General features: G+C 43.2%; 1 long non-coding RNA gene and 1 other non-coding gene across 5 annotated transcripts in view; both read left to right on the forward strand.

The window, feature by feature from the left end:
- LOC144698294 (uncharacterized) overlaps positions 1-24,067 on the forward strand; it is a 451,035-nt gene that overhangs the window by 400,085 nt on the left and 26,883 nt on the right. The gene's annotated exons all lie outside the window — the stretch shown is intronic.
- trnai-uau (transfer RNA isoleucine (anticodon UAU)) lies at positions 22,752-22,846 on the forward strand. The gene is made up of 2 exons: positions 22,752-22,789; positions 22,811-22,846. It is a non-coding gene; the product is annotated as a tRNA-Ile (tRNA).

Consider the following 24,067-nt stretch of genomic DNA (forward strand, 5'->3'; position numbering starts at 1 on the left):
TTTGCTGCTGGTTCCTAACCGCACATCTCACTTCTGAGCAGAAAATAAATCTAGGGGCCACAATCTGGTGGAAACATCTGTCAAGGCGGCTTATGTCTGGCCACAGAGTCAGTGAAGAGTCACACAGATCACATTGCGGTGAGATTTACAAATGGGGCTGCTGTGATCTATTTATATTTAGAGTTGCCATTCCAGGACATAACTGGATGTGTCTGTGGATCATTCACTGAACATCCCCTGTTCTATAAAGCCGGGAAATGACAGCTTGCTCCCTTACATTTTGTGCCATTTCCACTGTGTTACTTGTTGGCTTTATTTCTCAATTTATTTCTCTCACCGCCTCTTCCTTCTTTCTATTTTCCCTCTCTCAGTTTTATGCTCTGTGTCAGTTCCGGCATCTCTCTCCATCTCTGCGTTTCTTTCATACACATGTTCAAAATCATTAAAGGTTTGATGGCGTAAATAAAGAGATCCCGTTTCACATGGCACAACAATCAGTGATCAGAGTAGACAGATTCAGATTAATTCAACTGGATGGTGAGATGAGAACTGATTTTTTTTTTAACAACGTGAGTTGTCATGAGCTTGAATGAACAACCTGAAATAATAGCAGAAACGAATTCAACTTTGGAAAGGGGATACATACTTTACAGCTTAAAAACTGCTGGATAATAGAAACATAGAACCATAGAAAAGTTATGGTGCAGAAAGAGGCCAATCAGCCCATTGTGATTGCACTGGCCAAAGATAAAAGAAACTCGCTGCTCATTTTAACCACACTTCCCAGCACCTGGTCCATAGCCTTGCAGGTTACAGCAGTTCAGGTGCAGATCCAGGTGTCTTTTAAGTGGGTTGACCCTTTCAACCTCAACCACCAGGTAGTGGTTCACAGGCAGTGAATTCCAGATGTCCACCATCCTCTGGGTGAAAATGCTTTTCCTCATATCCCCTCTAATCCGTCTATCAATATCCTTAACTCTGTTCCCCCTGGTAATTGACCGCTCAGTTACGAGAAACAACTCTTTCCTGTCTTCCCTATCTAGGCCCCTCATAATTTTGTACACCTGAATTAGGTCACCCCTTAGCCTTCTCTGTTCTAAGGAAAACAGCCCTAGACTATCTAATCTCTCCTCATAGCTGCTATTTTCAAGCCCTGGCAACGTTCTTGTAAATCTCCTCTAAGCTCTCTGCGAGCGATTATGTTTTCCCATAACGTGGTGACCAGGATTGTACGCAAAGTTCTAGCTGTAGCTTAACCAGCGTTTTGTACAGTTCCATTATTACATCCTTCCTTTGCTGTTCAACAACTCGCCCAACAAAGGAAAACATTCCTATGTTTTCTTGAAAACCTTGTCCACCTGTCGCGCCAACTTTTGGGGAACTGTGGACATACACTCCAAGGTCTCGCACATCCTCAACCTCTCAATATCTTCCTTTTTATTGAGAATTCCTTTGCTTTGTCCCCTCCCCCATCTCAAATGCATTAGCTCACACTTTTCCCGATTGAATTTCATTTGCCACTTCGCCTACTCAACCAAACCATTGATGTCATTTTGGAGTCAACAGCTATTCTGTCCACTATCAAGTACATGGCCAATTTCTGCGTCATCTGCAAATTTCCCAATTTTGCCTCCCATATTTAAGTTTAAGTTATTAATATACATAACAAACAGCAAGGTCCCAGCACTGAGCGTTGTGGAAAAGAACTGGGAACAGTTTCCCTTTCACAGAAACACCCATTGACCATTACCCTTTGTTTCCTGTCGTGAGACAAATTTGGATCCAACCTGCCACCTTCCCCTGGACATCCTGAGATCTTACTTCCCTGACCATTGGGGAATGTAACTAATTTAACAGACCTTTAAAAGAGCCGACACAGGTACAATAGGTTTAAGGACTTTTTCAGTGATTTTCTGCTTTTCTTACTGTCTATCTTCCTGTTTTCTTTTGTATCTTCTTGTTGCAGTATCATTTCGGTACCTACTCCGTCCTTTATTGGGCCCAAATAAAATGTGATAATTACACAGTTTACCTGGTGGGCTAATCCTGCCGTCTGAAAGTTCCTGCACGTGTAATGCTGATAAATGTCAGGTATCTTTCAAGAGTCTATTTATAAAGTTCAATTGAATGTCACTGGATCGAACACTGATCATAAAATCTCCAACTCTTGAATCTCTGTGGCACTGAATTTTGCCCTGGGGAGATTTTGCTATTTGACCTTTTCAGTCACAATTCGAATCAAGCACAAGTTTGAAAATGTCGACTTCTTTGAGCTGTCAGATTCGGCCCGTGTGCCTCTGTGCAACTCTAAAACTGCAGGATAAACTGTGAAGGAACAGATCCGTTTCTGTTCCTCTGACAGATGCGTCAGTGTCAGCTCAGATATCAGAAACCTCTGCAGTCTCCATGCTCTCATTGTCTTCCCCTTGGGTATAACCATTCTTAGTCAAGTGGAGTCAATCACAAGGGCCTTTGTCATGATATCTCCATGACTTTCGTGTCACACAATTCCCTCCCCCACTCATCATTGCATAGGAGCCTGCACTCTGCCCAAAACACCAATGTTTCCTTCCAGTTTGCTTACAATTACATTCGGATGTTCTTTACTCATCTATCTCGCTCAATGAAAGAGTACAAGCATTCAAAAACGGCTTCTGTCATTCATACATTGCAGGCGGCCTCTGTGATCATTATTATACCGGGCTCCAATCTGCCCGAGCCATGTAACCGCCACTTGTTTCAATCTAAATGGAAGAGTTTTGTTTTAGTGAACGAGCACGTCAAACGTGTGATTGTGTCGCAGGAACCCCTGCCTGGCTGGATAGGGACACTGTGCAGGATTGTTCTGTCTGCTATATTCCCTCACACATTCTGAGTGTAAGAAAATATTGAGCAAAAGGACGTAAAAGCAATTAAACTTGAATTTACACTGACACCTGGAGAATCCACCCAGGTTCTGGGGTCCAGTCTCTTTTCTTATTCATCCACGGCATCTGGGCTTCGCTGGCTGGGCCAGCATTTTTTTCCCATCCCTAGTTGCCCTTGAGAAGGGGGTGGTGAGCTGCCTTCTTGAACCACTGTAGTCCATATGTTGTAGGTACACCCACAGTGCTGTTAGGGAGAGAGTTGTGGGATTTTTACTGGAGGGAGACTTGAACCCAAATATTTTGACCCAGGAGTGAGAGTGCTGCCAAGTATTCAATACGGACATGATCTGTTCACAGTTCCCATCGCAAACCTTATTCCATTCAGAGATCAATGGTCCTTGATTCTGTTATTCGGCAAACTATTTGCAACGTTTTCGGAATCACAGGCACTAATGTATGACACCCTAACTTCGGTTTTGGCGCACTAGAGACCGATGGTGCTCTCAGCACACTGGATTCAGTGATGTGTTCAGTAAAACACTGCAACCTGCGGCTGTTAGTATTGGATCGAACACTGTCCTCGTTACACTAAAATTAAACAATGTCTTTGCTGTAATCACACTGGGCTCTGAGTCCATTCTTAGTGCATTGCCTCCTATTTCGGTAATTATTACACTCCAGTCCCGCCACTGTTCTAGCCAGAAAATAACCTGCTTCTCGATCCAATTGAATACTCTGCTCTTATTATGGGAACATTGTTCCCATCTATTTTCAACAATGACATGTTTCTAACATTGATGAATTTGACAGTCCTCAGTTAGTGAGACATTGGTACCTATTTCGGATATCATTGTGCAAAGTATTGTATCCATTATCATTAAACAAAGACTTGTTTCTTCTATCTTTACACCGGGCCCTGTCTCTGTTATTACCGTACTAGATTATCTCTCCTTCCATTACAACAGGTCCTATCTTTGTTATTGCTGCACTAGCCCATATGTCTGTTGATAATACATCGACCCTGCATCTGTTTATGCTACAAAGAGTCTGACTCTTTACATGGAACATACAGCATAGGAGCAGAGTATTCAGTGCGAAAAGGATTAGTGCAGTTGTAGTGGAAAGAGTGGAAGTAACACTCAAAGGTTGCAGAAACAAAGAGTGAAAATTCCCTGGAGATCAAGGAATGTTTCAACCCTTTCCATCCCTCGGAGTAATCAATCAGAGAATTACAGTTGTATTAACCTCACAACAGGTACAGTTTCAATTTGTCCGCTTTGCTTCCACAAATGAACACAGACTCGTGGTATAGAAAGGAGCTTCTGTAAGATGCTAATGTTATCATTTGCCAATAAGCTGCCCTTATTCTCGAGGTGCTGCAATTCCACCTGATCACCTGAGACAGATAACTCTAGCTGGGAAATTACATAGACAGTCTGAAATCACTTTATAAACAAGAGCACACAGCAGAATGGTTATTAATAAATAGTTACAATATTAAACGATCTTCAGTTGAAATACATGAATTGTTCTTTTTGGGGTGTTAACACATTCACTGGAGTTGCAGAAAGACGGTGAGGTGTGTGTGTGTGTGGGTGTGTCTGAGAGAGAGAGAGAGACGGACAGACAAACAGTCGGACAGTGAGTTATGCGCTGCATCAGATAGAGGGGCGAGCGAGAGATTGGGGATTGGCACCTTCATCTTAGTAATGAAATGGCCAGTATGCCATGACTTTCTACACAATGGTACCGCATAGAAAATGCGACCAATTAATTTTTTTTCTGTATTAAAAGATCGGCAGCCACAATTTGAATAAGAGAATATGAAATGCCAAAAATATGGTGAAGGTAAATTATTTATCTTTGAGGAATTACAGTGCAAGTGTGAAGAATGATTCTCTTCATGAAAACATACAGAACAGGTGACATATGATCCGTGATGAATTGGCCGCCGATCTCATGCCGCTCATTTTTGGCCAAGGCCAGGGACCATTTTCTAGCTCATTACCTTTATTTATATTATCTCTCTATTTCACATAGACACAGTCTAGCGCAGTAATAACTGAGATTGGATCTAGCCTAATTTAAGCTAAGGCATGGTCTTCTGAAATAGTAATAGAGATTGGGACTCGTGAAATATAAACGGAAAAGGGGTCTAGTTTAGCATTAAAAAGGCAGGGTCTAGTGCAGTAATAACTGCGACTGCATCTTCTGTAGCCTGTGAGACATGGTCTGGTAGAGTACAAACAGAGATAGGGCTAATGTAATATAAGCAGAGCCATGGAGTAGTGCAGCAACAACTAAAACAAAGCTTAGTGCTGTATATAGGGACCATTACTCCAGCGCAGAAAGAACTGGGACTTTGCCGTATGTAATACAAAAAGAGACATGGTATAGTTCCAGAACAACTGAGATGGGGCCAGGCACTGATATGACTGAGGTAGGAAATGGTGTAATATTATGATAGGATCCACTTGGATATAAACCGAGACAGGGTCAGGTGCAGTAATACTGAGACAGGGCGGAGTGCACAAATTATTGCTACAACATCTTCAATAATAGAAAAGGAAACTGGGTCAAGTTCAGAAATTACTGAGACAAGGTCCAGCGTATTAGTAATAGACGTGGCCTTGTGTAATATAATCACAGGCATGGTCTGCACTGAATACTAAAATCTATTTCAATATAAACACATGCAAGGAAACGTCCAGCGGAATGTCAGCAGAGACATGACATAGTTTGACATGAACAGAAAGATGATCTAGTGTAACGTAAATAGAAATGTGATCTGGTGGATTATAAAGTGAGGCAGTGCAGGGTGCAGCAACAGATGAGACAGTAGCGTGTGTAATTTGAACAGAGACATGGACTGACGGAGTAATAAAGGAGACAGAATCTAGTGCAAGGAAACTGACACAGGGTCTAGTGCAGTTTTACTTGATAAAGGACCTTGTGCAATATAAATTAAAATAAGACCTAGTGCAATCAGTCCTAACCAAGTACCTAGATTAATATCAATAGAAACATGGACAAGTGCAACAATGAGAGAGACTTGGCATAGTACAATAGTAACAGAGAAAGGACATTGTGTGATATAAAAAGAGAAATTGATATGCGCAGCATTAACTGTGCCATTGTCAAGTTTAGTATGAACGTGGCAGAGTAAAAAGTGAGACACAGCCTCGTGTGATGCAAACATGAGCATGTTCTGTTTTAGTATTAAAAGAGACAGGGCCAAGTTCAGTAACAATTGAGACATGACCTACTGTCATGTTAGCCGAGAGATGATTCAGTGCAGTCATAACTGAGAGAAGGTTTAATATAATATAAAGAGGGCCCGGATCAGGTATATCAACAACAGAGATTGGGCTGAGTAAGGAAACAAATAGACATGACCTGCTGTAAAATGATCAGAAATATGACCCTGTGATATGATCAGAGACGGAGTCTAGTTAAATTTGAACAGAGATAAAGCCCATTCCGGTAACAATTGACACAATGACTGTTTAATGTAAAGCAACCTCGGCTTCACTGCCATCTGCTGGACAAATGCTGCTATAGTCAATGCCGTGTAAATGCCAGTTTGAGTTAATGCTTGTGATATAAAACATTGAATCGTGGAATGCTTGCAGCACAGAAGGAGGCCTGTAAAGTTTAGGACATTTTGAGATATAAAACCATTTTAGTTAACATATCTTCGTTCCAAATTCTTGATTGAAATTAATGGAGTATTTTATTGTGCCTGACCTAAAAAGTTCCCAATAAGTGGTATTTATGGATCAAGTAAAATTTATGAAGCAATATTATCAGGAAGGGAGCACCAAAGACTCACGACCCAGAGAGAGAGAGAGAAATCGCCTCATCTACGTTTCAAAGGAGCAGCGCCTTATGTTTAAACAGTGATCCCTGGTTCCAGATTCTCCCATAAGACAAAACATCCTCTGTACACCCTCGCTGTCAAGGACCCCCAGAATCTTACATGTTTCAACCAAGTCGCCTGTTACTCTTCTAAACTCCAGCTTAGCCTGTCTAATCTTTCCTCATAAAACAAACTGCCCACTCCAGGTGTGAGTCTGGTAAACTTTCTCTGAACTGATTCTAACGCATTTACATCCTTCCACAAATAAGACGACCAAAACTGCACACAGTACTCCAGATGTGGTCTCACTAGTGCTGTGTATAACCGAAGCATAGCATCCCTACTTTTGAATTCAATTCCCCTTGCAATAAATGATAACTTTCTATTCACTAATTACTTGCTGTACCTGCAATCTAGCCTTTTGTGATTCACACAGTAAGACATCCAGATCACTGAATCTCAGAGCTCTGCAATCTCTCACCATTTAGATAATATGTTTCTCTTTTATTCTTCCTGCCAAAATGGACAATTTCAAATTTATAATATTATACTCCGTAAGTCAGACCTTTACCCACTCATTTTACCTATCTATGTCTTTTTGTAGCCTCCTTATGTCCTCTTCACAACTTACTTTCCTACCTATCTTTGTGTCATCAGCAAATTTGGCAACCATTCCTTCCATTCCTTCATGCAACTCATTTATATAAATTGTAAAGAGTTGAGGTCTAGCACTGAGTCCTTTGGCACACCATTCGGTACACCTTGCCAACCTGAAAATTCCATTTATGCCTGCTCTCTGCTTCCTGTTAGCCAGCCAATCTTCTATCCATACTAATATGTTACCTTATATACCATGGGCTTTTGTCCTCCGTAATAATCTTTAATGTGACACTTTATCAAATGCCTTCTGCCAACCTTACTGCAGTATATCCATCGGTTCCCATTTATCCACAGGCCATGTTACTTGCTCAAAATCATGCTGGCTCTCCCTGATTACCTTGAACTTAACAAAGTTATCTGCTACAGCTTTTTTTCATAGTAGCTTCTAACATTTTCCCTATTAAAGATGTCAAGCTAATTGGCCTGCAGTTTCCCGCTTTCTGTCTCCTTCCCTTTTCTGTCCCAAACTAAAGGGACCTCCGCTGAATCTAGTGAGGTTGGAAAAGCATTAAAGCAATGCATCAACTATCTCACTAGCCACCTCTTTTCAGACCCCAGGATGAAGTACATCAGGACCCGGGCAGTTGTCAGCCCACAGCTCCAACTATTTACTCAGTACCACTTCTCTGGTGATTGTAATTTTCCTGACTTCCTCCCTACCTTCCATTTCCTGATTTACAGCTGCCTCTGGAATGTTAATTGTATCCTCTATAGTAACTACTGATGCAAAGTACCTGTTCGATTCATCTGCCATTTCCGTGGTTTCCATTATCAATTCTTCAGACTCACTTTCTCTGGTGTGAACGCTCACTTTGATAACTCGTTTCTTTCCAAAGAAATATTCATGGAAGCTCTTACCATCTGTTTTTATATTTGTGGCTAACTTTCTGTCGTATTCTATTTTATTCCCCTCCTAATTACACTTTTAGTCATCTGAAGCTGTTCCTTCTCTTCTGCTCAATCTACTGGCATTCCACCTATCAATGCACAATCATATATTTGTTTTCTTTAAGTTTAGTACTCTTGTTCACCTTTCTAGTTAACAACGGATGGTGTATTGTCCCCTGGACCTTTTTTTTTACTCGCTGGAATATATCTATCCTGTGTATCTTGATATATCCACTAAAATGTTTACCATTACTTCTCAATGAATCTATCCCTTAACTTAATTTGCCAATTCACTTAAGTCAGTTCTACTTTCATGCCCTCATAATTGCCCTCAGTCTTAAAAACACAGCCTCGGACCCACTCCTCTCTCCCTCAAACAGAATGTAAAATTCAATCATACGATGGTCACTACTACCGAGGGCCGCCTTCACCATAAGGTCATTAATTAATCCCATCTCGTTGCACAATACCAGTTCTGGTTTTGCCTGCCCTCTAGTTTCCTCGAAAACTAAGAAACAATCCCGGAAGCATTCTAACAGCTCCTCATCTGGGCTACCTTTGCCCATCTTACTTTTCCCATCCATATGTAGTTTAAAATCTCCCAGGATTATGGTCGTGCCTTTCCGACAAGTTCCCATTATTTCTTCCTTCATGCTACTGTGTGGTTACTATTAGGAGGCCTGCTCACGACTCCTACAAGCGATTTCTTTACTTTCCCATTTTTCATCTCTATCCAAACCGTTTCCACATCCTGGTTTCATGAGCTTGGGTCATCCCTCTCTATTCTGCTAAGCCATCATTAACTAGCAGAACCACCCCTCCGCCATTTCTTCTCTTCATGTCCTACCAACATGTCCTTTGATATTCAAGTTCCAATCCGTGTCCTCCTGCAGCCATGTCTGCAATGGCTATCAAATAGTACTTCTTTATTTGTGGATGTGCTGTTATTTGGAAAGAATCAAAATTAACCTCTTTCATTGGCTTGGGGTGAGGCTCATTTGGTGTCACTTCATCTCTGTATCTAACGCCATGAACACTGAAGACAAATCTGCATCTCTTATTCCCTGGGCCCCCGGAAGTATATTCAACTGTGAGCAAATAACATACCCTTGTAAATACAGAGCTATTGCAAACAATGTTACATCTTCTTATCAATAATACAACTTATCCTATATAGCCACGTCAACACTTGTTTTAGCACCATACCAGTGATACGATACATTATTAATAAATGTTAATAACACTTCCTACAGTTATGTCAAGACAAAGGCTGCCCTCCAATACAGATCTTCTGCTCTACGGACATGGTTAATCAATTGAACCAAGTCATAGATCGTTTAGTTTTAAGATGAGGTGTCGTGTTAAGTTAAAGCTGCTGAATTCACCTTTTTTGTTTATCCATTTGAAACTGACAAAGAATCCCTCAATTGCACAATTCAAATAAAACAAATATAATTCCTTGAACTTAGGCTTCTCGGTACCTTAAAGTAATTAAGGCAATAACACCGGTTCCTGCTCCCAGCCTAAAATCTACATAGCCTCAGTAGCAGAAACTCAAACTGAGCTGTAAAGATAACATAAATATTATTTCATATCAACATAAAACCTTATAACATTCCATTCGTTCTTACTGTTCTTGTACTGTGAAGGATTAATTCATCTCCTGCCACCCTCTGTCTGCTCCCCGTAGGCCAGATGTTTCCCTCCTTTTCATATAATTATCCAAATCCATTTTGAATGACTCGTTTGTCACGACCTCCACCACATCCTCAGGCAGTCCATTCAATGTCCTATCCACTCGCTGCATGAGCAAAAGCGTTTCCTCGTGTCGCTAATGCTTATTTTCCCAATTACCTTAAATCTGTGCCCCTTGGTTCTCGAACCTTCCACCAATTGGACCGTTTTCTACTTTCTACTCTGCCCAGACACATCAAGATTTTGAATACATCTATAAATTCTGCCTCAACCTTTTCTTCTCTATGGAAAACACTCCCAATTCCTCTAATCTACCAGTTTAACTGAAGGTCCCCATCCCTGGAACCATTCTCGTGAATCTTTCCTGCTCTCTCACTGATACGTTCACACTTTTCCTGAAGTGTGGTGCCCAGAACTGGACGCAAATGTTCATGTTGAGCCTTTAAGAGTGTTCGAAAAACTCTTTGCTTTTCAACACTGTGCCCCAATTTATAAAGCCTCAGATACCATACGCTTTATTAACCAGCCTGTCAGCACTAACAACAGAGACAGGGCATCGTGTTATACAAACAGAACATTGGCTTGTGCAGCATTAACTGTGACGTCCTCTAGCTTCATATAAACATGGCAGGGTCAACTCAAGTAATAACTGAGGGAAAGCCTCGTGTAATGTAGACAGGCACATGTTCAAGTTTAGTACAAAGGGAGACATTGTACAAGGCATTAACAATTGGGACATGAAGTTTTGTCATATAAGCTGTGACATGGTTCCGTGCAGTAATAACTGACAGAGTCTCACAGAACAGAAAGAGGGCCTTGGTTGAGTATGCTATCAGCAGAGATTGGGCCGAAAACAGAAATAAGTGAGACATAGCCTCCTCTAATATAATCAATGACACCACCTACTGTTATTTAAACGGGGTCTAGCTTGATATGAGTGGAGACAGGACTAATGCAGAAACCATTGAGAAATGCCTGCCTCACGCAATTTGAGCAATCACGGTTTCGGTTCCATCTGCTGGACAAACCTTGCTATTGCAGATGCTGTGAAAATGCTGATTTAATTTACTGTTTCTGATATCAATCATAGAATTGAAGAATTCTTACAGAAAAAAAGGAGGCCATTTGTCTGGCCCGTGCTAACCCTCTAAAGGAGCAATTGACCTAGTTCCACTCTTTTCCCCCTGGTCCAGCATTTTTTCCCTTTTCCGAAAATGATGCAATTTATTTTTGAAAGCATCAATTGAATCTGCCTCCACCACACACTCAGCCTGTCCACTCCAAATCCTAACCACTCACTGCGCGAAAAAAAGTTTATTTTTAAATGTCGCCGTTGCTTCTTTTCCTGATTATCTTATTTCTGTGCCCACTTGTTCTCGAATCTTCCACCATTGGGAACTCTTTCTCCCTGCCTACTCTGTCCGGACCGTCATGATTCAGGATACCTTTAACAAATCTCCTTTCAAATAAGGAATGGCAAGAGAAGAGAACGCTAATATATTTGTGTTGTGGACACAAAATAATAACATATATGATGTGTGAAAATGAGATCCAGTGAGGGCATCACAACTGATGCTAGGCGGTCTGTAATTGCGGTAAAAATGTACTTTTGTTTCATCTTCTATGAAAGAGGGAACAGTTAACATATACATTTGATCCGCAAATGAGACCATTGGACTTTCAGTGGTAAATTGCTACATTTATCACATTATTACCAGCATGTTTGATGAAGAGCTGTGGAAATTCAGCTGAATCAATCCACGGTCCAGATACGATGCATCCGAGGATTTTTATGGAAATAAGCTAGAAACTAGCAGGTTCTCAGTCATAAAGCTATGAAAAATGATTGAATTCCGCAAAGACGCCTGGCGAGCAGATAAAATAAATGCAGCGTTTATTGTACTTTGGTAAAATGTTTGCAAAAGTGAGTCAGGAAACTACAGACAATGAGTTACCCCTCGTAAACCCACATGAAAGGAACGTTTATGGGGCATGTGGAGAGAAGGAGAACCTTTCATTGTAGCCAGTAAGCGCCCATGAAGGAAAGGACTTGCTTATCTAGCTGACTGGTCACTTTGAACGTGAGCAAACCGAGCTTCATAGGGGCAAGAGAGAAAGTGGATGTGATGCATTTGGATTCCTGTCGGCTTTCTAAACAGTTCCTCTGGAAAGGATAGGATTCTGGAAGAAATATCGCCACAATAAGAGGGGGAAATGCAAGGGAATCAGAATTAGTCGATTGATAGATTCCAGATTGTAATGATACAGGGATTGTATTCGGACAGGAAGAATATTAACGGTGAGATCCCACATTGTTCTGTTTCATTCCTCAATAGTTTAAGATGATAATAAATGAAGCCAGAAGATCAATGCTTAAAACTGCAGCGGGGGGGAAAGGCTAATGAAGTTCATAGGTGCATATCTGATCAGGGTAAGCTATGGGCGGATTTAAATACTTGAAAAATAAGCAGAAAGGCAATGGATAGCATTGCTCGGAGAGGAATTCAAAATTTGTCACATGCAGATAAGGACTGAGGGAAGGAAATATCACATATGGAAAAAAAATAACCCGTATGGAAAAAGAAAAAAAACCTGTGGTTTCTGACTGACAAGAGTTGATTATATTTCAACAATGTGCAACGCAAATGAGGCCATGGGACGGACACAGATTCCCTCTCTCCACGCTTCCTGACGCCTTCCCCGGCATAGTGCCAGCCTTGCCTGCTTCCAGCCTGCCTCTAATGGACCTGGAAAGTTCAGATTAATATTCCACTGGGTGTTCGATCTATGGAGCAGACTCTCGAAAGCGGGGAAGCCGTTAACATTGATTCTTACAGGAAGAGAAGAAAAGGAGCAGGAGTCGGCGGCACGGCCCGTCGAGCTGCTCTGTAATTCAGAACTTGTGCTTCAACTCCATATTCCCGCCCTTTGCCCATATCCCTTAAATCCCCGAGACACTGTAACTCTGCCTATCCCGAACTAAAGTGGATGGAGAATCCAGAGCTCTCTGAGAGAGAGAATTCCAAAGGTTCACAACTCTTTGAGTGAAGTAATTTCTCCGCATATCAGACCAAAATGTTCGGCCCCTTATCCTGAGGCCGTTCCCCGTGTTTTAGATTCTCTGACCAGGCTCTAAAGATGTGAAAATAAATTATCTCCCGTATATTGTTTGTGTTTGATATGTATAATTTCCCCACTAGGAAAAAGAATGTGAGAAATTGAGAACATTATCTTCGAGACATAAGTGGTAAAAAAGCTTTAACAAGATCCAATGTGTCGGGTTGAACATTGACAATGTATTGCAGAGGAATTACAAAATGCAGCAAGGTTTAACTACTCCCATTCTGAAAGAGATTAGAGTCTGATAACTGTGTCAAATGTGCACATTGCAGCCTGAAATAACTCCCAACAACCAGCTCCAGCCAATACCTCCAATGGGGAATGATGAGAGAGTTCATGTACAGGGTCAGGTGGTAAAAGAGCGAACCCTGTTGCTAACTTCAATCCGATACATTATTGTTCCATATTCACAATTCATCAATATGTTTTCAAATGCAGCCATGCAGTAACTGAACTCTGAAGCTGGAAACAGCACCGCCTGTAGTGGCGGTGAGGTGCCAGCAGAGGGTGGGGTTGTATTACTTTAGTCACAAGACAATGAAACGGGTTTGAATCGAGGCTTTGACCCTTTTAATTCATTCATGCAGTACTCTTTGCCACTGAATAAATTCATTTACCTAAAATTCTTCAGCTGGAATACTTGCATCATGTCTCATAAATGCATCGTCAGCATCCTGGAGGTTACCATTGACCAGAAACTAAACTGGGCTAGCCATATAAATACTGTGGCCACAAGTGCAGGTCAGAGAGGCTGGGAATTGTGCGATGAGTAACTCACCTCCTGACTCCCCAGAGCCTGTCCACATCTAAAGGCACAAGTCAGGATTCTGATGGAGTCCTCTCCTCTTGCCTGGATGAGTGCAGCTCCTAAACACAAACACAAGAAGCTTGACACCAAAGCATCCCACTTGATTGGCACCCCATCCACAAACATTCACTCCCTCCACCCCGACGCACAGTAGCAGCAGTGTGCACCATCTACAAGATGCACTGCAGGAATTCACCAAGTCTCCTTTGACAGCACCTTCCAAACCCATGACCACTATCATCTAGAAGGACAAGGGCAGCAGACACATGGGAACAACACCACCTGGAAGTTCCCCTCCACGCCACTCATCATCCTGACTTGGAAATATATCGCCGTTCCTTCACTGTCGCTGGGTCAAAACCCTGAACTCCCTCCTTAACAGCATTGTGGGTGTACCTACACCACATGGACTGCAGCGGCTCAAGAAGGCAGTTCACCACCACCGTCTCAAGGGCAACTAGGGAAAGGCAATAAATGCTGGCCCACCCAGCGATGCCCACGTCCTGTGAAATGATTTAAACATGCCAAAGTACCAATAAATCGATAACTGTCCCAGGTTTATGACTGTTGTTAATGTCACTGCAGTTGCATCCCTGTTAGCAAGTTAATGCTGTTCCATGTACGAGTCACTGATATGGGACTGCAGTGTGATTAACCAGCAAACTGAGAGCCTGGTCACTCCCTCCTCACTGCGTGAATATCAGGATCGCAGCTCCAGGTGACTGACTATCACGAGGGGTGGGGGGCTCAGTTGTGTCCAGGACAGACTAAGGGGGATGGGAGGTTAGCCTGACAGATCTCAACCCCCTTGAGAATGAACTCTTTCTCACCCGTGTTCCCGTCTCTCAGTGAGATGGGCCGATTCCTGGCGAAGAGGAGGATCTGAAGACCAGTGAGCCTCTATTTATCCTGAACGAATGTGTCTGCCATCTTATTGCCTTCGAATTCGCCACCACTCACTTGTGCTTGAACTTGTCCTTGGGCGACTGCTGGTGAAATGCAGAATGGAACGTCTTCTGCCCCATCGGCATCCGCCCGGCAACAAAAACTGTCTTCAGTCAAATATTGCTAACAGCCGAGCGTTTGCCAAGTACCATACACTCTCTCCTTAATGCATTCATGGCTCATATTTCTCACCAGGTCAGTTCATATTTTTAAAAGTTTCTTAAGTCGCTGCCCTCCATTTGTCCCTTTGTTCTATTTTCGGTCAAGTTGACCAGTTGAAATGACTTGAATGGCGATGGTCTGATCTAAATGACCATGTTCATCGTGTCTGATATTGCTCATGTGCTCTCTCCCTCTCACTGCCTGAACCTGTCCCCACATTTCCTATTACTGTTGGGCTCATCCTGGGGCACTGTTGCCAATTGGGAGACGTGAGATTTTGGAATTTTTGAAATGTTTTAATCTTTTCTAAATATTAAAGATTTTCATTGAAATGTACCCACCATGTGTCTTGTCTTTAGATCCTGAAATGTTTTACTCAGCGCAATGTTAGTGTGAAATAGTCTGTCAGGCCCTTAAATTATCACTTTAGCATTAGGTATTCTACCGAGGATGATGTCCGGATTGAAGCTCCACCCTAGGCCCAATAGGGCTGTACAGTGCTGAGCACTGAAGTCTTGCAGGTGTCCCATTTTATTTTGTTTTTCTCTTTATGGTATGTGGGCATCATTGGCAAGGCCAGCATTTTCTGTCCACTCCTGATTGCCACTGAACAGAGTGGCCTGCTGGGGAAAAATTTCATGGGGCATTTAAGAGTCAGCCACATTTGCGGTGGGTCTGGAGTCACATGTAGCCCAGACCGGGTAAAGACAGCAGGTTTTCTTCCCTAAAGGGACATCAGTGAACCAGATTGGTTTTTACAACAATCGATGAGTTTCATCGTCGCCATTACTGAGACGAGCTTCAATTTCTAGACTTGGAGAATTTAAATTCCACGAATTTCTGTAGTGGGATTTGAACAAATGAGCATTAGCCTGGCTCTCTGGATTGCTAGTCCCGTGAGGTTACCACTAATCCTCCATCTCCCCGAGGTAGAATTCAGAGGCGGTTGAATTCAATACCTTGAGACAGGGTAATTTGTGTATTTGTTTGCAGGATGCGGGCTTCAGTGGCTGGGCCAACATTTATTGCCCATCCCTAATTGCCCTTGAAGGTGTTGATGAGCTACTGCCTTGAACCAAGGTCAGCAGTTGATGTCCACCACTAATTGTGAGGGTCATGCCATTGGACAGTAAAGTGTCAACCACACTTGCTGTGGGTCTAGGAGTCACATATAGGCCAGATGGGAATGGCATGTGTCTTTCCCTAAAGGGCAAATGAAACAAATCCATGTGGTGTAGATACACCCACAGTGCTATTGGGTAGTTCCGGGATTTTGACCAGCGACAGTGCAGGAACGGCTACATATTTCCAATTCAGGATGGTGAGAGACTTGGAGGGGAACTTCCAGGTGGTGGTGTCCCCTTGTCTCTGGTGCCCTTGTCCTACTAGATGACAGTGGCCGTGTGTCTGGGAGGTGCTGTCGAAGGAGCCCTGGTGAATTCCTGCAGTGCACTGCTGCTACTGTGCGTTGGTGGTGGAGGTAGTGAATGTTTGTGGATGTGGTGTCGATCAAGTGGCTTCTTTCTCTGGATCGAGTCAAGATTGTTAAGTGTTGTGGGAGCTGCATTCATCCAGGCAAATGGGGAGTATTCCATCATACTCCTGATTTGTGCCTTGTAGATGGTGGGCAGGCTCCGGGGGGTCAGGAGGTGAGTTACTTGTCACAGGACTCACAGCCTCTGACCTGCTCTTCTGGCGACAGTATTTATATGTCTAGTCCAGTTCAGTTTCTGGTCAATGGCAACCCCGAGGATGTTGATTAGTGGGGGATTCAGTGATGGTAATGCCATTGAATGTCAAGGGGCGATGGTTGGATTCTCTCTCGTTGGACATGGCCATGGTCTGACACTTGATTGGCGTGATTGTTACTTTCCACTTGTCCGCCCAAGATTCGATTTTGTCCAGTTCTTGTTACATTTGGTCACGGACTCCTTCAGTATCTGAGGAGTCGCGAATGTTGCTGAACTTTGTGCAATCATCAGCGAACATTCCCACTTCTGAACTTACGATGGAAGGAAGGTCATTGATGAAGCAGCTGAAGATGATTGGGCTGAGGACACTACCCTGAGGAACTCCTGCAGTGATGTCCTGGAACTGAGATGACTGACCTCCAACAACTACAAAAACTACTCTTTGTGCTAGGTATGACTCCAACCAGCAGAGAATTTCCCCCCTGATTCCCATTGACTCCACTTTTGCTGGGGCTGCCTTCGTGTCAAAGGCAGTCCCTCTCACCCCGCCTCAGGAGTTCAGCTCTTCTGTCCATGTTTGAAACAAGTCTGTAATGAGGTCAGGAACTGCGTGGCCCTGGCAGAACCCGAACTGGGCATCAGTGAGCAGTTTATTACTAAACAAGTGCCTCTTGATAGCACTGATGACCCCTTCCCGTTACTTTACTGATGATCGAGAGTAGACTGATCGGGTGGTAATTGACTGGCTTGGATTTGTCCTGCATTTTGTGTATTGGGCAAATTTGCCATATATCCAGGTAGATGACAGTCTTGTATCTGTACTGGAACAGCTTGGCTCGGGGCACAGCAAGTTCTGGAGCGCAAGTCTTCAGTACTATTGCCGGAATATTGTCAGGGCCCATAGCCTTTACAGTACCCAGTGCCTCTTGGGTGAATGGTGGCAGCGGAGTGGTGAGGTGAGGAGATGAGTGTTTTGACACAGCAAGTGGTAATGACCTGGAAATCGCGCTCACAGGGGTGATCCAAGTGGAAATGATTGATTTCTGAATGAAACTGAGCCCTTGAGGCAAGGCAGCTCTCCGGGCTATAGCAGCTGCATGGGAATGAATGAGGCTGCTCTGTGGGTGCTGGCATAGACAGTGGGCTGAATGGCCTTCAGATGGGACATGAAGGACTGACTCCAGGAGGGAAGAGGAGGGTGTGTCGAAGGTTTAAAAATGAACTGATTCTCCACTGTACTAACTTGGCCTAACACTCTTGCCTCTCTCTGAAGCCAGGAACGATCATTTTCCCTGGTGAGGGGCCGTCGTGTTCGATGCTGGGGATCGGCGAGACCCTAATGTACGAGTTGGAGTGACCCTGACTTAGAGTTAAAGCCAACAAGGCTGAGGGACATTGAATGTCGGATATCGCTGATTTATTGTGCCTAACATTTAGCATGTTGGGGGGAGATAGTGTCCTCATGGTAATGTTGGAATTGATTAATACAGCCTGGAATTATAAAGCTAGTCTCCATAATGGTGACCAGGACAATTATAGCTAACCAGAACTTTAAACAAAACCCATCAGGTTCACTAATGTCCCTTTTGGGAAGGAAATCTGCCGTCCTTACCCGGTCTGGTCTACACGTGACTCCAGACCCAGAGCAAATGGTTGACTCTTAAATGCCCTCTGGAATGGCCGAGCCGGCCACTTGGTTCGAGGGCAATTAGGCATGGACAACAAATGCTGGCCTTGCCAGTAAAACCCACGTCCTGTGGAAAAAGTATGGGCTGTTCTGCGATGTCTCTTATTCTGCTACGCTTAGGATTTAAACCTTCAGCAATCTTAAATCTGTTCTGACACATTCCTTTTAATACTTACCCCCTCCATACTCCCCCCTCCCCCCGACAACAACGTGCTGTTTACCCAATAATTGGTACATTTCCAAATCGCCAAGTACAAATCCGTATTGGAATCTTAAATAAACCGGCCCTAATTATATTTTTCAGTTGAATACATTGTACTTTCTACACCTGCTGCATATGAATTACATTGTCTACCAACTGCAATTGATTACTTTGTCCCTTCCAAACCAGTCTCCCACCTTTTTTACAAAAGGTTGATTGTATCTGTTGATTTTATTTTGTATCAAACTGAGTTTGCAGAAACTACATCGAGAAACACTTTTACTTTAATGAGGTATAAAACTGGCTATTAATTTAACTTCCGTTTTATTTCAGTGGTCACAGAATCTAACTGGTGAGACAGCTTGCTATTACTGCAGTCAGAAGCAGTTTCAAAAACAATCTGCTTGTAGGTTTCAAGTTAATTTGACTAATTCCTTCCTTACAACACGGTTTCGAATTGCATTGCAGCCTTAATCTAAACATAAACACGAGTGGATAATGAGTGTGCAGGGTACCGCTGCAGTATTCAATCGTGTTTCATCGATGCACGGTTTTCATGCTGGGACCACCCATCATTCTAGCTTTGATTTATCAGATGGAAGTGACTTCTTGAATGTAAATGTGTACAGCAGGAAGCTGACTTAACCATTGTCACCTGGAGCCACTAAATTAACTGGAAGAAAGAGAGAAGGATGTGAAGCAAAACTAGAGAATAAACTCGAAGAAACAGCGTTCTATTGATCAGAGTTTTACATTTTGCAGTGTTGATGTTTGAAATAATGAAACCCTTGTTACCATCCAAAGATATAGTAGAATAAGTCTGGGACCTCAGATGAATCAAGTTCATATTTAATCATTAAGAATATTTCGAACTGGAATCCATCAGGAACAAGAAATGGAAAACGATTGGAGGAACTGTGTAAGTTTCAAATGGATTGCAATAGTCAATTGTACAAATCTAAATAACAAACCTTCAGGAGGAGAAAAGAAGGAAGAGGGCTTGAGGAATATTTGATGGAAAGCTGTCAGAGGCAGCGAATGTGGAGGGGCAGGAACAGATGGAATTAATTGAGGAGCTTCAAAACGAGGCAGAAGCCCTAAATATTCTTAATTCATTGTTCCAAATTGTCAACAATGCCTCAATCTTTAATTTGAAATAAAACAAAATACTGCGGAGGCTGGAAACCTGAAACAAAATCAGAAAATGCTGGAAAAAAAACTCAGCAGGTCTAAGAACATCTGTGGCGAGAAAAACAGAGTTAATGTTTTGAGTCTGTGGGACTCTTCGAGTCACGTGACTTGAAACAAGGGATTTTGAAACAAGGGAATGAGTTTTTGATACCATGTTCTATTGGGGTTATCACATTCCTGTCACTGACGGACCAGTGCGGAATTTTACAGTGGGATAGTGTAACTGTTAAGTCGCTATTAACATGCACAGTCACAACTTTAACCTGGAGAGTGGGGTTGGTTCACTCATATCCCTATGGAAGAAAATCAGCCTTCTTGCCCGATCTGGCCTACATGTGACGCCAGACCGACGGCGATGTGGTCGACTCTTATCTGCCCTCTGAAATGGCCGAGCAAGACATTCAGTTCCAGGGTACTTAAGGATGGGCAGCAAATGCTGGCACTGTCAGCGACGCCCACATCCCATGAAAGAATGAAGATAAGGGAAGTATTCCCTGGCAATTGACCTTAAACAGCCTCGCTCCAATTTAAATTCAATTAAAAAGTCAGGAACATGAATCTCGCCTCCGTCATGGTGACCATGAAACTATCGTACATTGTTGTAAAAAACCCATCTGGTTCACTAATGTCCCTTGAAGGAAATCTGCCATCCATAACCGGTCTGCCCAACATGTGACTCCAGACCCACCGCTAATGTGGTTGACTCTCCTAATTGCCCCCTGAAATTGCCCAGCAAGACACTCAGTCCTCAAGCGCGATTAGGGAGGGGGCGATATATGCGCGCCCAGCCGGCTCCACTCCAATCCCATGATCGAGTAATGCTAACAATAATAATAGATAATGAAAAATCTATAATCGCTGGCTTTGCAGAATTGTCTACAAACAGTTCGGTATGAGTGAGGCAGAGCGGTTGGGAAGCTCCCCAATTGGATAGCGGCGTTTCAAGGAGACGGTCCACCATCACCTTCATTAGGGATGGCCAATACATGGGTGGCCTCGCCAGCGATGCCAAACTCCTGTGAAAGAGGAACATAAACTGAGAAGCGGAGAAAACTGAGACACGTTTTACCTGGGACTGTGACAGCGGCGAGGGCGGTGTAGTATATGGCATAGAGAGGGCCTCTTGGTGGAAAGTGCATCTTCTGAGAGGAGCAGCGGCGAGAAGCAGCCAAGCTCCTTTCGACTATTGAAGTGGGCATTTTTATACCTGAGATTTAACCCCCACCCCCATCCCCCCACGAGGCACAATTAAGGAGACTAGAATGTGCTTGTCTAACTTTGAACAAACAAGTGAGGTTCCGTCACCCATTCATATTAATTAGGGCCATTTAAAAAACACGTACAAGTGCAGCCCCTTTGACTGTAGTTTCCGATGCAGGGGAATGATCTCGGCTGGTTCCCACAGAATGCTAGAAGGAAATGTCGAACAGTGATCCTGTGGACTGTCCGATCACATTGGAAGCCGCCCGTGATTCCTAGAATATTTTCAGTACATAAGTTCAAAACACTTGATCCTTTCCCAAAAGGTCATTAATCTGCAGAATTCTCTCCCCATTACTGAAAATAAACCTACTATTCTAAAACATATGAACTATAGCATTAGGCACCTATAACACAAAGTTACTGTTTGACCGAAGTGTCAGGTGCATGTTCAATATTAGATCGGCATATCAGGTAGAAATTTATCCTTGGCCTCAAGTTAAAGTTGAAGGTGGCTTCTGGGCCGGACTGTCAGGTACAGGGTCAACGGTAGATCGTGATCTCTGTTACAAGGTTGGACTGGAGTGTCGGGTATAAGAGCAGTAAAACACTACATTTCAATAATATGTGACATCACTTGGACCGGTTCATCAAAGGCCAAGGTCATCGTTAGAACAGTGCACCATTTCCATGGACACCAATATTCAATGGCTATCAATTGTTAAACCGGAGTATCACTTAAAAGGGCAGCTTTAATGTTAAACTAGATTATCAGCTCAATAATCACTCTCAGTCCATGGTCGTATTTATAAGGTAGCTGTTAGAGCTGACAACAGTTTAAAATTATCAATCCCCTAGTTTCCGTTTTGTTCATTAGATAATCAACACCCTTTCTTCCTTTCGGACTATGACTGCTCCTGTCCATCCTGTGACACTTGTGCTATCTTCATCCCCTGAGAAATGAATTGAAAGACTCAGTTTGCAGGTATCATTTTATCTCAGTAATAATCAGAACTCCGGAATTGAAACTGTTCATTCCTGATCAGTGCTGTTATCCTGCAGGATTCCATAAGTCTGTTCTTTTTCACAGTGTAAGGTGCTGTATTCAGTTGATATTCAACAACTAACGCGAATTACTGATTTCTGGCGGCTCGGAGATTAAATGCGTTTGGTAGTGTTTCTGCGCCATTTTGAACGGGGGTTTGTGCGCCTGTTGGACGAATATGACAACCAGTAAACTACAGAAACCCCGCGCAGCGAGTTAGCCAGAGGGGTTTGGATAGAATTTCAAACTGTGTCCTCATGCTGCAGTTCTGGATTATGCTGTGCAGAAATAGGATTGGGCTGGGATATTTAGGAATCCTGTAGAGAAATTGATCGAGCAATGGAATCGTAAAAGTTCACAGCTCATTAGGACCCATCGTGCCCTCGCCAGCTTTTTACAACGAGCTGCCCAGTTAGTCCCAATATCTTTCTCTTTCTTCATAACCCAGCAGCTTTTCCATTTCAAATATTTGTCCAATTCCCTTTTGAAAGTTAAGAAAAACAATATTGAAAGCGATGCAGGAACTCCGGCAGTGTCCATGCTCAGTGTGTGAAAACTAACAAAGTTTCCCTGACCCACTGTCGGCATTTTATTTTATTCAAAATATATTGCATTTCATATATCATTAACATTTATTGAGATCACATTGACAAATCTACCATCAAGGAATCATGTCTGACCCCAGTGATCTGTGAAAAATGTAACCAGATCTAATGCAGCCACTAGCGGGCGCTCCAGTGGCGCAATCGGTTAGCGCGCGGTACTTATAGAGCAGTGCGATCAGCGGGCTATGCCGAGGTTGTGAGTTCGAGCCTCACCTGGAGCAGAGATTTTACTGGAGCTACTACATGTGGAACCACATTTGGGTCCTCGATTCTTGAATTAATGGCACGGTTTTCAGCCGGCAGAATTACAACAGACCTGTAATGACAGAGCATAAGCGCACCCCTGACCCTCGTACTGGTTTATTAAATTCTTTTAGACATAGGTGTTGTACAGGAAGATCAACAGCGACTCATTTACCATCTCCGCGTGGTTTTAACTTGTTCTATTTGATTAAAAACGTCAAGAAAATCATGATTAAAGTGTTGCACTTCCACCACTGATCACACTAGATAACACCCGGCTGGAAGTGGTTGGTTAATCCTGCTCCCCAAGTTCCACGGTGACAGACAGTCTGCTCCTTGATGCAGTTCCTGATACACGCACGGGGAAAACAGATATCACCTGACTCATGAAACGTACATGGATTAATGTCAAGCTGACCCTTGGGGCCAAGCTGATGGTGTATTAGGTCTGTGTCCTCAGTACCTTGTCTGGCTGTGAAACAAGGAGGACTTACACCAATCAAGGAAAGTAACTCCGCGACTTCCATCTGTGCTGTGTGCGGTGGGTATCTCCTGGCGGGACAAAATCAGGAAGCGGCAGCCCTCTCAAAGACAGAGCTCCCAAGTCTGTTAGGCTCATCAAACAGTTGGATTGTTCAGGCCCGTTTACAGGATGGAAGGTGGTCACATTGCTAAGGGCCAGGCGGCCAGTGAGAGGCCCAAAGCTCTGCTTGTATGACACTCACACGCATGATATGGAGGCCCTAATTAGCGATTATCATACATGAATTTCACTGGATGGCGACAGAGGAAGATGACGATACTTCCTGTGGACCGTTGTGCATCACCATGATGTCCAATGGCTACAGCGGCTTGGCAACAGACGCCAAGACTGGAAACAACAACCCATAACATCATTTGTAGCTTCACGTGAGACACTTGTGGCAGAAACTGCCCCTCAAGGATTGAGCTCAGCCATCAGAAACTGTGCAGCACCTGGAGACAACCCATCTGAATAGATTCGTTTGCTGCGTGTCCGTCATCTTTCATGAATGGAAGGATGATGAAGATCATTGTGAAATTCACTTGCAAACAATATGACGTGTCTCACACACAAACACACACTCACACACACACACACACACACACACAGGCAGACACACACAGACGTACATGCGCACACATAAACAGACACACACCAATACATACATGCAGACAAA

The sequence above is a fragment of the Cetorhinus maximus genome, chromosome 23 (assembly GCF_964194155.1).
Source record: "Cetorhinus maximus chromosome 23, sCetMax3.hap1.1, whole genome shotgun sequence".
Lineage (NCBI taxonomy): Eukaryota > Metazoa > Chordata > Chondrichthyes > Lamniformes > Cetorhinidae > Cetorhinus > Cetorhinus maximus.